This window comes from Cetorhinus maximus, chromosome 15 (assembly GCF_964194155.1).
Source record: "Cetorhinus maximus chromosome 15, sCetMax3.hap1.1, whole genome shotgun sequence".
Lineage (NCBI taxonomy): Eukaryota > Metazoa > Chordata > Chondrichthyes > Lamniformes > Cetorhinidae > Cetorhinus > Cetorhinus maximus.
Window position 1 is genome coordinate 7,392,601 of NC_135893.1, and position 12,534 is coordinate 7,405,134.

General features: G+C 42.6%; 1 protein-coding gene across 2 annotated transcripts in view; it reads right to left on the reverse strand.

Annotated features, from left to right (window-relative positions):
- The window catches only part of spsb1 (splA/ryanodine receptor domain and SOCS box containing 1), a 79,954-nt gene that overhangs the window by 44,322 nt on the left and 23,098 nt on the right, over window positions 1-12,534 (reverse strand). Inside the window, exon 1 of one of the 2 annotated variants that reach the window (XM_078557835.1) lies at window positions 4,970-5,014. The exons of the other annotated variant lie outside the window; for it this stretch is intronic. The gene's annotated coding sequence lies outside the window, so the exon portion shown is untranslated. Of the gene's footprint in view, window positions 1-4,969; window positions 5,015-12,534 lie in introns of those variants that run through there. 2 annotated transcript variants of the gene reach the window in all.

The following is a 12,534-nucleotide window of genomic DNA, read 5'->3' on the forward strand; positions in this document are numbered from 1 at the left end:
GCTGTCTGCAATATTCAGCATAAGAGTCGAGGAGGTCACTCTTTGAGAAGCATAATGTCAGAATTGGCAATCACCCAATAAGATTTTAAAATCTCAGGATGTGGGCATCAGCAGCATGACCACTGTTCATTGTATCTCACTTCAAATGTTGTACATGACTCACAAAAAAGTTAGCATGCAGGTACGGCAAGTAATTGGGAGGCAAATGGAATGTTGCCAGTGGGATGGAGTATAAAAGTAGGGTGGTCTTACTATAACTGTACAGGGCTTTGGTGAAACATTACTAGAGTACAGTGTGCAGTGTGCAGTTGTGATCACCTTACTTGAGGGACATACCTGCATTAGAAGCAGATCAGAGAATATTTATCAAGTTGATCCCTGGGCTGAAGTGGCTGTCTCAGGAGAAAAAGGTTGAGCAGGTTGGGTTTACACTCAAGAATGAGGGGTGATCTTATGAAAAAATAAGATTCTAAGGGGGCATGACAGATAGATGCCAAGGTGATCTTTCCTCTCATTGTGGAATCTAGAACTACAGGGCAAAGTTTAAGATAAGGGGTCTCCCATTCAAGACAGAGATGAGGAGGAATTCCTTCTGAGGGTCTTGGTCTTTGGAATTCTCTACCTAGCACAAGGCTGAGTTGGACAGATTTTTAATTGACAAGGGAGTCCAGGGTTACGGTGGCCAGAAAAAGTGCTGTTAAGGTCATAATCAGATCGGCCATGATTGTATTGAATGGTGGAGCAGATTCAATGGGCCGAATGGCCTACTCCTGATCCTATTTATCTTATCTCATGATAGGTGGTGGTGTGCTGCCTTCTTTGCAATTCCCCAACCAAGCGGCTCATACAAGTATGGCTCATACGGAGGCTAGACTAGATAAAAAAGGTGGAATATTTATTTTCCTAAAAAGGACATTAAATGAACCAGCTGTTTCTTTTAAAACTGCCCAACAACTTCATAGACACATTTACTAGTAGTGCCTTTCCAGGTTTCTTTTCCTTAAGCTGTCATGGTGAGACAGACACAAAGTTAGTGTTTGATCACACCTCAGGTCAACGCCCCCCCCCCCCGCCCCCCAAACCTTCTCCCTCCATTGTTGGATGTCCAATTATTGAAATTGAGGTATTTATTATGTAAAAGCTGTTATACAAGAGCAAGCTGTTTATCAATTGACACTTGTGGCTTTTCAAAAGACAAAAATTAGTTGACAGCATAAAAAGGCATTTCTGCATAAAATTCAACTACACGTGGGTATATTGCTGCTAATCACAATTGATAATTCAGTCAAGCCTTAATTACTTGAGCAGGTCTTTGGAATATTTAACAAATCATTGCAATTGGAAAACTCTCTGGTGATAACTCAATGCTATGGAGCTGGGAAGAAAATATTGGTAAGATTGTAGATTTTCCAATTTAATCCTAAACCAGAGTGGCACAGTCGCTTCCATTGTTCAAGAAATTCAACCAGAAGATGGCAGTTCAAAAATGGATTACATCCAACATGGTTCTGTTCAGGAAAAGTCTATGATCAAAGCAAAAAAAAAAAACTGCAGATGCTGGAAATCCAAAACAAAAATAAAATTACCTGGAAAAACTCAGCAGGTCTGGCAGCATCTGCGGAGAGGAACACAGTTAACGTTTCGAGTCCGTATGACTCTTCAACAGAACTAAGGAAAAATAGAAAAGAACTGAAATATAAGCTGGTTTAAGGGGTGGATGGGACAGGTGGAGCTGGATAGAGGGCCAGTGACAGGTGGAGATAACCAAAAGATGTCATAGACAAAAGGACAAAGGTGTTGAAGGTGGTGATATTATCTAAGGAATGTGATAATAAAGGTACAGATAGACCTAGTGGGGTTGGGGTGGGGGGTAGGGATCAAAATAGGCTAAAAAGTAGAGATAACACAATGGATGGAAATACATTTAAAAATAATGGAAATAGGTGGGAAAAGAAAAATCTATACAAATTATTGGAAAAAAAAGGGAGTGGGGGAAATCGGAAAGGGGGTGGGGATGGAGGAGAGAGTTTATGATCTAAAATTGTTGAACTCAATATTCAGCCCAGAAGGCTGTAAAGTGCCTAGTTGGAAGATGAGCTGCTGTTCCTCCAGTTTGCGTAAAGCTTCACTGGAACAATGCAGCAGGCCAAGGACAGACATGTGGGCATGAGAGCAGGATGGTGTGTTGAAATGGCAAGCGACAGGGAGGTCTGGGTCATGCTTGCAGACAGACTGTGTTGTGCATTCTTACCTGCTAACCTAGTCAGTCAGTCAGTCAGTCAGTCAGTCAGTCTCCAAGCCTATTGCTCTAAGTCAAACCCAGGTATTTGTAGTGATTTGTAAAGTGTTGAGGCTAATGAGGCCTCAGGCTCCAGGTGAGCAAGTGGTTCTCTTTCCACTAGATGTAGCAAGAGGATGCCAGGGGAGCAGAGGAATGAAGCAGAGAATGCCTTGCATATATAAATATTGTTTATATGTACAAATGAGTTTGGATTCCCTGTCTGCTTGCAAAGAACCTAGTGGATATTACAATTGGTAAAGGATTACTCATCCAACAGCTGAATAATAAAAAAGGCGCAGAAATCCTCACTTTATATCAGGAAACACTACAACACATTCACAGCATGAAAAGGAAACTGATGTTTCCGTAGCAGTATCTCACCCTGAGCAGGGGGTCAAAAAGAGGAGGCGAGCTGTGGCAACAGTTTCCTGAAATGCCAGTGCCACGTGTTCTCTTCTCACTCACACATCAAAACATCAACTCATCTGTAAACATGAAGCATTGCATCTGCGGTGGAAGATCCTCACAATTTTTGCAAATCTCAATATACACCAGTATGCAACAGTTACTCCATTTCCCAGAAATGCCACAAGACTACATTTTAAAAATCTTGATGGTATTGGCACGATGTTTATTAATGCTCTGCATTTCAGTCCTTATCATCAGTGAGATCAGTCAAACAATGCAGAAACATAGAACATGAGTAGGCCATGCAGCCCCTTGAGCTCGTTCTGTCATTCGATGGGGTTGTGGTTGACCAGTGACCTTATAGGCACCCCATAATCCCAGGATACTTGGATTTTTGTTAGCAATCTGATTAAAAATTAATTGACCCATCATCAATTGCTGTTTGAAGAGTTGTTCCAAACTTCTGCCACTCAAAAGGTGACCAACTCTTGAGAAAAATCAAGGGACAGCCTGGCCATAGGGGTTTGTAGGGTCAGGGGAGAGAGGTGGGGTGTGCATGGTGCCAGAGCTGTGAGCGCATAGGGTGGTGGTGGTGGGACTGCTGCCAGAGCTGAGTGCACACAAAACAGGAGGGCAGGTGACATGCATGCGCAAAAAAAGGTCCAAATTATGGGAAAAGCAACACCCTAGCACCGTGCAGTCTGGGACACAGGACAGTGGACTCGTAGGGGACGATCCATAAAGTAAAGGGACAGTTGGTCACCTTGACCACGCTGTGCATGCAGAAGTGTTTCTGTACTTCACCTCTGAAAAGCCTGGCAATAATTTTTAGACTGTGTCCCATAGTGCTAGAACCCCCAACTACTTACCCTAGTAGTTTTCCTTCACTTTTAAAATTCCAGGCATTACAAACCTAATTTGTGCAGGCTGTCCTTCCATTTTACCCTCGGGGTTTAAGTGTAAGAATCCACATTATGGCCTACAGTTATCTCACAGGTAATCAGAGCACAAACCAATAATTGGCTTAAAAGATCACAATTTTAGACACAATTAATTATGTATTAACTACCATGACCACCTGTGACCTGGAAACAGTACAGTAAGGAGGTCTAATTGTTTTTAAAGTGTTTGAAAGAGACTTAAGCATTTTCATCAATAATAATGGATCAATTCTCATTTTCTTGCATAATAAATACTGGTCCATGTAACCTCGCTACCCTTAACCTGGAAGCACTATCCACAATGGCAATTCAGACCAGAAGCCACATGGCTTGCAGACACAAAGGAGAGCTGCAGACAAGAGACAAAACTGCTGCAAAAGGGTAGAAGAGAGCACACTTACAAAAGGTGGTGTGCACATTTGCACACAATTCAACGGTTATGTTTCAGTTTTGCAATCCTTTCATTTCTTCAGTTGCGGGTCAGTTGGTAAATTTGGTTATCTTGGTTTACAGTTCCCAGACAGGGATTATAACACTGCAAGATGCCCATATCCAGAGAAGGAATATTGAACAATCCCACTATCACTGCCCACCCCACCCTGGCACAAAAGACCACAGTGGCTTGTGTGGGTGCAGGAGCAGGTCATCTTATGTTAGCTTTAAACCAAAATGCAAATGATCTCAGGATCCTTTATTCTAACCTTCAAAAGGTGCTTTGAAAATGACTTTTAGAAACAAAACGCTCCAAAGAAAATTGGAATAAATGTTTTCTGACAGTAAGTAAAAAAAAAGTCAACACTGAAATACTTGGTAAGAAATCATCAATACAAACCCTACAAAAACCAGAGCAGCATTTACATAAACAACTCCACCTCCCTCTCCTCTAACCAAATTTAAGTTACCCATGACAATAGATCCTTCTTTGACCTGGCATTCATTTAAATCTCTAGCATGCCTGATGTTTTTCAACAATTGATTAAATTGCTGGCAATGCCATCAGCTGAATATTCAAGATTGTTTTTTGCACACAACTCATTCATCTAAAGCGGTTGTGGGACAAGTTGAATTCCAAAACGGAACTTGCCTTCAACATATACTTCCCATCAGCTATATGGGCTCAGCTCCTGTTACACAGTTCAGTTCAATTAAAATCCAGAAATGTAACTAGAAACCTTTGTTAATTTAATAGAGCAAACTGCAGCTTAAGTTGTTTCTTTTAAAGCATGTGCTATGCACGTTTACAATGGTGAATAATTGTAGCACTCTGGGTATCAAGTTCAACGCTAATTTTTAAAAAAAATCCAATTAAACAAATGTCAAATTAAAACAGATTTCATACCAAGTACAGCATGTGAGAATGCTGTTGTAGACTACAACTGCAGCACAATCTATTGGGCTGGCTGTGGGAAGGGAAATAAAATACAAAAAGTGATTTAACATATAAACAGAGAACATTACAGTACAGAATAATCACTCCTGGAACAAGATCAAGTTTATCTTAAGGCACTGGAAATGACCATGTTTCACCATCACTCAGCCATTTCGATTTGTTTAGGAAATCATTTTGCAACTTTGAATCATTGAGAACATAGAACAGCTGGTAACAAAAAAAAAATGAATCAAGAAGATTGGAGCAGTACATAGTGTTGTGTGTACAAAGTGCAAACTTAGATATAAAAAGTCCCGACTTCAGACGAAGCCCCAAAACATACACCATGTTCTTCACTCTCCAACATGACACCACTTGAGATATTTCCAAGTGCTGTTGCACACAGACTGAAAACCCATGGATTTGGTTCTGCACTTGTTTTGAGAAATTGAAGCATAGAAACAAATAATGAGAAATATATTCTCATTAACTCAATGACCAGCCATTTCTCTTCAAATAAAACCAATTTGCCATCATACCAATACCTACACGGTCACTTCCATTTTACTTAAGACGACCAGCTTCCGCCAACTTAGGTGATGAATTGCCCATCACTCTCGCGAGGGTTAAGCAGAGAGTTTGGTGGTATCATTGGAAAAATACAAAAAGCAGATTTGCAATTTACAGAGTACTTATACAGCTGTTCCTAGGTTGTGCAGTGAGAATGACAGCTTTAGTTTAGGACAATTCCCACAGTGAAAAAAAATCAGGGGTCACTGTTAGGACAGGATGCAAGGGTGTTTTTTTTGGAACCAGTGGAACACTTCATCCAGGCATAGGTGACTGGCAGACAATGCAACGGATATACAGAGTTCATTTTTTAATACATATTTCAGATGTAATAGAATCTTAAATTAATGCTTCATACAGATTTAATTTTGCAACAGGATAAGATTTTCTGTCCCTCCCAGGTTAGAAACTGTATTGAGAGTTACCCAAATGGGAATATTTCAGGCTCTGAGAGTAGAGCAATTATATCAGTGCTCACTTGAGGGAGGGGTATTCTCTATAGCTAGAAACATTTATATGCAGGTATCAATTTATCCAAGCTAAAAAGGTCTTTGAGATTAAACATCTTAAATAAAAGAAAACTTGTCATGTTTTTGTCAAATTATCCCCAAAAGTATAATGAAAAATGCCCATATAAACTGGTCATCCTTAATCGCACCATTCACTATCGGAGGAGTGCAGACCCTTAGTTTTGTACCTCTTCACCTTGCACTGTAAGAGAAACCCCTTCACTCCAACTTGACTACTACTTGGTTTCACAAACAAAAACAACTTTTGACATTAACTAGAAAACACAAAAAAAAACTTAAATATAAACAGAATGCAAGACTTGTAAATTGGGAAATGAATCACTGTCATGACTGCCCACACACAAAACAGAAGCTCAAAAGTTAAAATGCTTGTATTTATAAAGTATTTTCCACAACCACCAGACGTCTCAAAGCATCTCTCCGCAGATGCTGTCAGACCTGCTGAGTTTGTCCAGCTATTTTTGCTTTTGTTGAAGGAAAGAGAGAGATAAACTGTTTCCAATGACAGAAAGGTCAGTAACCAAAGGACACAGGCTTGAGGTAATTGGCAAAAGAACCAGAGGCAACATGAGGAAAAATATTTGAACAGCAAGTTGTTATGATGTGGAATGCAATGCCTGAGTGAGTGGTGGAAGATAATTCAAGAGAAAGTTTTGAAAGGAAACTGTCTAAGTACCTGAAGAGAAATAATGATATTACTGTGGGGAAAGATCAGGGTAGTGTGACTTGCTCTTCAGTTCTGATGAAGAGTCATTCGGACTCGAAACGTTAACTTGTGTTCCTCTCTACAGACGCTGTCAGACCTGCTGAGTTTTTCCAGCCATTTTTGTTTTTTATCTCAAAAGCACTTTGTAGCCAAGTTCTTTGAAGCATAGTCACTATTGTAAATGTAGGAAACACGGCAGCCAATTTGCACTCGGCAAGCTCCCACAAACAACAATGTGATAATGACCAGATTATCTGTCTTTGTGATGTTAATTGAGGGATAAATGCTGGCCAGGACACTGGGGATATCTCCCCTGCTCCCCTTCAAATGATGCCTCCACCCAAGCAGGCAGATGGAACCTTAGTTTAATGTCTCATTGGAAAGGCAGCACCTCCAACAGTACCGCACTCCTTCAGTACTGCACTGGAGTCAGCCTCGATTTGTATGTTCATGGCCTGGATTGGGGACTTGAAGTTGGAACCTTGTGACTCAGGCGGAGAGGGTGCTACTCAAAGGAGCCACTTATGACACCGATTGGGACACCAGCGTGCATAAATAAATCTATTCCATAGCGAATAGATTTGGGTAACATTAAATAAAGTTCCAGCTCCAGCCTGGCCTTTTGGACCGAGAAGGCAATCCAAACAGATACAAAAAACAAAAAAAGGCTAAAATACTGCAGATGCTCGAATGTGGAAATTAAAACAAATTGCTGGAAACACTCAGGTCAGGCAACATCTGTAGAGAGAGAGAAAGAGAGAAAAACAGAGTTAACGTTTCCGAAACGTATGTTCTGAAGGCTCTGCTGAGGCAAATAGGAAAACAAAACACCTGAATGCAAAAAGTGGGGGTTGGGGGAAGAGGATAGGGTGAACCAAACTCAAACTAAGTGAAAAGTAAAACTGGCTCTCACCCCATCTCGAAATTGCAACATTACAGCAATTAGCCAGTGACATTCGATTCAATATGGTCACTTGTCTTTCAACCGTTAGTGTTGAAAAAGGAAACAGGATTTGGAATTTCCCTACTTTTGGGAGATTGGAAACTCCCTGGAGCCCCAGTTTAAGGGCTAAACTCCACCCATCATTTCAACAGCAAATCAAATCCAAGGCAATATAAGCCAGCCTTCCAAAATGTACACAAAAAAGGATTCTTCTTTGAAAACATAACTGTCCACAAGCCCAACATTACTTCCAGAAGCCCATTGCTTGAGGTGGGGGCAGGGGGTTTCCATGACCATGAAGTTCCACTGTATGCAGCATGGGAGTTCAAGTTTACTGTTCTTGGGAGCTATGTTAGTACACCAACCTCTCCAATCCTGAATGCTTGGGACCAAGTCACTTCTGGATTATAACACGACATTAGGATGCTGAACCACAAAACACCATAGATATAAATATTTACCTGAAGCATAAAAATGGTGAAAACACATACAAGTAGCAATAAAAATAAATTTCACTTATCCAAATACTGCATCTCCTACATGCCCACTTCCAGACTACTGTACTAAAGTGATGGCCATGAGTTGCTTGGGTCTGTCAAGAGTTTCTAGACAACCGGATGTTTCCAAACAATATATTTCCAGGCAGAAGAGGTTACTGTCTACCTAAACACACACATTTGCCAACTTCATTACCAGCCAGAAATGTCAAATGTTCAGGGATTCCCTTCAGCCAAACTTCCTGAATCCCAATGAATTGATGTCTCTTCACAGCTCCATTTAAAAAGGAGCGCTGGAGGGAAAAGCAAAACACCGATTCCACACTCTTTTAAAAGCATGAAGCACATTGGAGAACAAATAGCTTACAAAAGGTTAAAAAATTTTGAATGAACTTCTATGGATCAGAATTTCTTGATAATCAGCCTGGTAAAAAAAAGGTATCTACAAAAGCCAAGATAACCAAGGTGAATTATTAATCCATTAGTAGCACATTACACCACTGCAGTCACCTTTACTACCCCTCTCCTTCCCTAACTAGCTAAGGTAGCCAATGTCATCAACAGATATCGATTAGGAGTGGGGGAGGGGCGCGTGGAGAAAAAGGGGAGGGGGAAAAAAAGGAACAAATTCACATGAAATTTTTATGTCATCCGCCAAAATTTCACAAGGTTCCCAAGCACTTTTGTTCCTGTGCATTTTGTAATATCCAGTCTGAGCCCCAGATTTATACATTGTATTACACACTTATTACCAAGAGATGCCCTAGTGGTTCAATTGGTGTCGTGAAATGCAAAGTCAGCGAAAAGAAACTGCATCAACAATGCAATTTAAAAAAGTGGCCAACATTGCCACATGGGTGCCTTCAGTATCTGTTTTGATACAATATTCTGAAAATCACATCCTTCCTCAAATCTGGATTCCACCAATGATCAGGCATTTTTCCTGTCAGATGGGATTTCCTCAACAAAATCCCTGGGGACAGGGTGCGGTGGCGGGGGGAGGGCAGGAGAACAGGAAAGTCAGGCAGCACAGAGCCACATTTTCATGGGTCCAAGTTTCCAACATATTGTCATTTACTATTCTCAGAGGTTTACTTTCCTACTCCCCTCAGTGGGCAAATGGATCACCACTCAAAAACGCAATTCTCCAAAAGAAAAAGAAAAAAATGGTTCAAAACAAAACAATGCATCTTGAAAGTTCTAGAATGCTCTATTTTGACAGGTGCCTTGGCTGATTTTTTTTTTTGTTCCTTTATGGGATGTGGGCGTTGCTAGCTAGGCCAGCATTTATTGCCCTTCCCCAATTGCCCTCGTTCAGGAGGGCATTTTAAGAGTCGACCACATTGGTGTGGGCCTAGAGTCACATGTAGACCAGATCAGGTAAGGGCATTAGTGAGCCAGTGGGTTTTTAAAAAGACAATCCGCAATGGTTTCTTGGTCAGGCTCAATTCCAGATTTTTACTGAATTCAAATTTCACCATCTGCCCGTGGTAGGATTCTCACCCGGGTCCCCAGAGCATTACCCAGAGTCTCTGGGATACTAGTCCCGTGACAGTACCGCTATATCACTACCTCTGAACTCTTATCCCAGTCTGCCAGTGTTGGTGTGGGTTTAACCCCCAGCCTAAAGACTTGGCAGTTCAGTGCAGGGGAAAAGCTGCACTGTTGGGAAGGTTTTGGATGAGATATTAAAGAAAGTCCTTGCCTGCCCTCTCGGGTGGTTGTAAAAGATCCCATGAATCCACAAAAAGCAGGGTTAATTCACTACAGTGGCCAGTCCAATATTTATTCCTTCAAATCAACACCACTAGACCAGATTATTTGGGTCATTATCGCATTGTCATTTATAGGAGCTTTCTGTGCGCAGGTTGGCTACCATGATTCCATACATTACAAAGAGCTGCTTTTACAAGTGTAAAGCAGTTGGCATGTCATGAAGTGGTGAAAGCCATTATAAAACGTAGGTCTCTGTAACACAAGACATTTAAAAGGGGGCCCCCGGCACAGGACTGCGTAAGGTGCACCAGGCCCCTCAGTAACCATGGGGCAAGATGATTATCATGGTGCTGCAGGAGTGTCTGGAAGCACAAGGAGTGCCAATTTACATATTTCAGTTTATTCAACAAATGGGAAGATTGCTGGAGCTGTGGTGGGCATGAGAAAACTTCCCCCCCACCACCACCGCACTCACTCCCTCCCCCCACCCCGCTCTTTATTCTTCCATGGGATGAGTGTGTCACTTTTTGCTTCCCATGCTTAATTTGCCCTTGAATTGAGTGGCTTGCTCGGCCATTTCAGAGGACATTTAAAAGTCAACCACATTGCTTTGGGTCTGGAGTCACATGTAGGCCAGACCAGATGGCAGATTTCTTTCCTAAAAAGGACATTAGGTGAACCAGATTTTGGATTCATTGTCACTGCTACTGAAGTGAGCTTTCAATTCCAGATTTTTGTTTTTATTAATTTAAATTAAATTTCACCAGTGGTGAGATTTGAACCTATGCTCCCAGAGCAGTAGCCAGAGTCCCTGGGTTACTAGCTCAGTGGCATTACCATTACACCGCCATCTCCTCCGAACACATTTCAAGCATAACCCTGATGATTTCTTGCGCATCAGGCTGCCAACTCTCATTGCCTCTTCACAGATGGAGGAGAGCAGGAAGCTAGCTGCTGACCAGGGCAGAAGGTCAAGGACAGCCCCAAGAATCAATGACTCCCTGTGAGCCCTCCTCCAGGTTGTAAATGCCAGGCAAGAGGTCCTCATGCCAGCTGGCATTAAGAGACCACCCAGACTGACCAACACAGCCTAGAGGAAGGTCAATTGCCTTAGGGTTACTAGGCAGACTTGGATCCAGTGCCAAAAGTGCCTCAACAACCTTTTACGATCTGCCAGAGTGAGTGAGGCTCCAATATGGAGATGTACTTGCACAAGAGAGTGTTATGTGGCAAGGCTCAATGGAGGGTATTATCTAGTGCACTGACCAAAAAGTGCAAGGCAGCATGATACACTAATGCCATTGTATGCTGCCCAGAGGGCTATGAAGGGATTGCATAGGTACGAGCCCTATGAAGGGCCTCCTTCTGCTGTGCAGGAGAGTCCCACCAAGGCAGGGCCTTTACAGCCTCAGCTGGGGGTGCAAACAGTCAGCAGCCTTCTCCACTGCAGCTGAAAGGTGAGGGGGGGGGTTGGGTCACCATGCCACAGCACCCAGATGAGAATCAAGATTAGTCACATTTGGGTGAGCTTACAATCTGAAAATCACTTGCAAGGGCCAATAAGGGTCATGTATAAATAAATGGCGTGTTGCTTGAAAATCCTGGAGAGGAGCACTGGTTTATTTCCTGTGTGAAATAATGGATGCAGATAGATTCAATGGATGGTCTTGTGAATGTATCAAGTTGCAACCAGGTGGGTAAGACAGTTCTGCTTGTGCTTACATGACTTGAGGAACTGGTTTCCTGGAGGGGGCGGAGGGAGAAGGAAACAGTGTACGAGATGACAAAAGGCTGCGATTGTCAGAGCTACTGGAACCTCTGGAGAATTAATGCCTCCCACGTCGCCTGACCATTTAAATCACTCCTTGACAGGCCCTTGAACATCTGCAGGTACCAGTTCCCCCACCACCTCCTCAGGAGGAGTGAGTGAATGTTCTGGCTTGGTTCTCGCTCTCTGGAGGGGGAGGTTGTAGAGACTGCAGCACACAACCACCATCAGGGACACCCTGGGGTGCAGCAAACTGGAGAGTTCCTCCCGATCTGCCTAGGCAGCAAAAACTCATTTTGAGGAGGCCGATCATTTGTGCAATGATGGCTCTGGTTTGTACTGTGGCTCTCATTACACCAGTGCTCAGCATCTGTCCTAGGGCCTCAAGCTGGTGTCAGAATTGGTTGCAATATTGAAAGCACAAGGAGTTTTTGATGCACAGAGAGATTGGGGTGGGGGGGAGAAATGATTAACCAGTTGGTCTACTGTCAAGGGTTACTCAGGATGGTACCGGAGGAATGCAATTTGTAGAAGCTGCATTATCTTCTGCAAGAGAAGAACACAGACTGAGGACTTGGAGAGAAATGGAAAGAGAGAGAAAGCAAAGAGGAGCTGGGAGTGGCTCAGTGGGTAGCTCTCCTGCCTGGAGCAGGAAGGCACAACGGTCAAGTCCCACTCCAGGGCTTGTTTTCTGTGAAGGAACCCAGCCACATGTTGGTGCGAATACATGTCTTCAGGTGCCAGTTTCCAGCCCTGATAACTGGGGAGGGTTAATGGCAGGAAGGGAATCTGGCTGAACAAAAAA